The 2500-nt window shown below is 61.1% G+C and overlaps 1 non-coding gene across 1 annotated transcript; it reads left to right on the top strand.

Annotated features, from left to right (window-relative positions):
- The first annotated feature begins 2240 nt into the window (after nucleotides 1-2240).
- LOC140475218 (5.8S ribosomal RNA) lies at nucleotides 2241-2394 on the top strand. Its single transcript, XR_011959785.1, has one exon. It is a non-coding gene; the product is annotated as a 5.8S ribosomal RNA (ribosomal RNA).
- Nucleotides 2395-2500: the final 106 nt, after the last annotated feature.

Genomic DNA, 2500 nt, shown 5'->3' with positions numbered 1-2500 from the left:
AAAATAAAACGTGACAAACTTTGTGTTGGTTCAAGTACGAAAGGATCTCTGTCGGCTTGGGGGTACGCCCGTTTCCGTTTCAACTTGTCTCGCGAGGGTGGTTTCGGGGCCAGCAGGAGAGCTCGTCGGGGTAGCAGGCCCTGCAGCCGTGGTCACCGCCAAACCCCCACAACTCGAGCAAGTGAAAAAAAAAGTAACAGGAGCGAAAGCATCTCTGTCGGCTTGGGGGTACGCCCGTTTCCGTTTCAACTTGTCTCGCGAGGGTGGTTTCGGGGCCAGCAGGAGAGCTCGTCGGGGTAGCAGGCCCTGCAGCCGTGGTCACCGCCAAACCCCCACAACTCGAGCAAGTGAAAAAAAAAGTAACAAATAAGAAAGGATCGTCGGCTTGGGGGTACGCCCGTTTCCGTTTCAACTTGTCTCGCGAGGGTGGTTTCGGGGCCAGCAGGAGAGCTCGTCGGGGTAGCAGGCCCTGCAGCCGTGGTCACCGCCAAACCCCCACAACTCGAGCAAGTGAAAAAAAAAGTAACAAATAAGAAAGGATCGTCGGCTTGGGGGTACGCCCGTTTCCGTTTCAACTTGTCTCGCGAGGGTGGTTTCGGGGCCAGCAGGAGAGCTCGTCGGGGTAGCAGGCCCTGCAGCCGTGGTCACCGCCAAACCCCCACAACTCGAGCAAGTGAAAAAAAAAAGTAACAAATAAGAAAGGATCGTCGGCTTGGGGGTACGCCCGTTTCCGTTTCAACTTGTCTCGCGAGGGTGGTTTCGGGGCCAGCAGGAGAGCTCGTCGGGGTAGCAGGCCCTGCAGCCGTGGTCACCGCCAAACCCCCACAACTCGAGCAAGTGAAAAAAAAAAGTAACAAATAAGAAAGGATCTCTGTCGGCTTGGGGGTACGCCCGTTTCCGTTTCAACTTGTCTCGCGAGGGTGGTTTCGGGGCCAGCAGGAGAGCTCGTCGGGGTAGCAGGCCCTGCAGCCGTGGTCACCGCCAAATCGCCACAACTCGAGCAAGTGAAAAAAAAAGTAACAAATAAGAAAGGATCGTCGGCTTGGGGGTACGCCCGTTTCCGTTTCAACTTGTCTCGCGAGGGTGGTTTCGGGGCCAGCAGGAGAGCTCGTCGGGGTAGCAGGCCCTGCAGCCGTGGTCACCGCCAAACCCCCCACAACTGTTGGGCGCCTACCTGCGCGGGGCAGGAGGACACTTTCCGATTTCAAATCTCCGTTTGCCGAGTCCACCCCGAACGCACGCGGGCGGGCGGGTTCGCATCACCCTTCGTCACAAGGGGCGAAGCCCGTTCCACCGTCTCGTCAGTAGTGCCGACCGGTCTGTGATCGACGAGGGGAGCCACACCAGGTCCGGCCCTGCTGCTTGGCGGCACCGCGTCGTCGGGAGCTCGCGACAGACGGAGGGTTTCGGTGTACTCTCCAGCCACGGGAAACGAAGCCGGTGATGCAGGCGCCGGTCTTTCGCTCCCAAATCGGCTGGGTTTACATCGTTGCTATCTAGTCACGCTCCCTTCAAACCCGACGGGGTACCTATTCCCCTCACCCGTCTGTGCGTATACAGCCTCTTTGCACTTGCGGGATGGGGGTGGTGGTTTAAAGACTCTCGAGTTGCCGCCCGTCGGTCTCCGAGCTCCGTGCAGTAGTGATCCCCAGCGAACTGCCAGCAGGGCGAACGAGCGATCCCGCTCTCGGTCGGGGCGCCTGGCGTCGATCGGTGGTCGGTGGCTTGCGGGCAAGCTGCGCTGTGAGTGTGGGAACGAGTATGACGAGCCGTTGCCGCGACTCCCAGTCCACCTCGGCGGTGGCTGGGCCGGGCGGGCGTCTGCTCGGGCGAGTGCCGCCCCCGCCTCCTCGCAGGAAGTCCGCTCGCCGACACGCCGCCACGTGCACGCGTCAGTGACGCTGCCGAACCGATGGCCGGTGCCCGTTCCCGCCTCTGCTTTTCCTAGGGCAAAGCTGCTGCACGCCTCGTGATACTAGGCGGGCGACATGGTGGCGGTGATCCTGCCTCCGTCGCTGCGGTGCGTTGGGGCACGCATCGCCTCTTGGGCGCCCTGTCCTCCTCCCCCCAATAGACGTATGTTTCTGCGGGCCGCACCAGGATGGTGCTCCCCATCGCTTCACGCCACCCTGCTCCGCCCGCACGCCGGCGTGCAGGTGGCTGTAGCTCAAGGTGGGGAGCGTATGTGCGGTCCGGGTCGCTTTCCTCTGGCGAGGGAGAGACCTAAAACAAACTCAGACAACTCTTGACGGTGGATCACTCGGCTCGTGCGTCGATGACGAACGCAGCTAGCTGCGAGAATTAATGTGAATTGCAGGACACATTGATCATCGACACTTTGAACGCACTTTGCGGCCCCGGGTTCTTCCCGGGGCCACGCCTGTCTGAGGGTCGTTTGGCAATCAATCGCACTCGCCTTGGCTGGCGAGAGCGCGGCTGGGGTGTCGCAGAGGACCCGTCCTCTTTGTCCCCCTAAGTTCAGACTCCGGAGCCCTCCGGC

The sequence above is a fragment of the Chiloscyllium punctatum genome, unplaced genomic scaffold (assembly GCF_047496795.1).
Source record: "Chiloscyllium punctatum isolate Juve2018m unplaced genomic scaffold, sChiPun1.3 scaffold_1476, whole genome shotgun sequence".
Lineage (NCBI taxonomy): Eukaryota > Metazoa > Chordata > Chondrichthyes > Orectolobiformes > Hemiscylliidae > Chiloscyllium > Chiloscyllium punctatum.
This window is presented reverse-complemented; position numbering and strand designations above follow the sequence as displayed.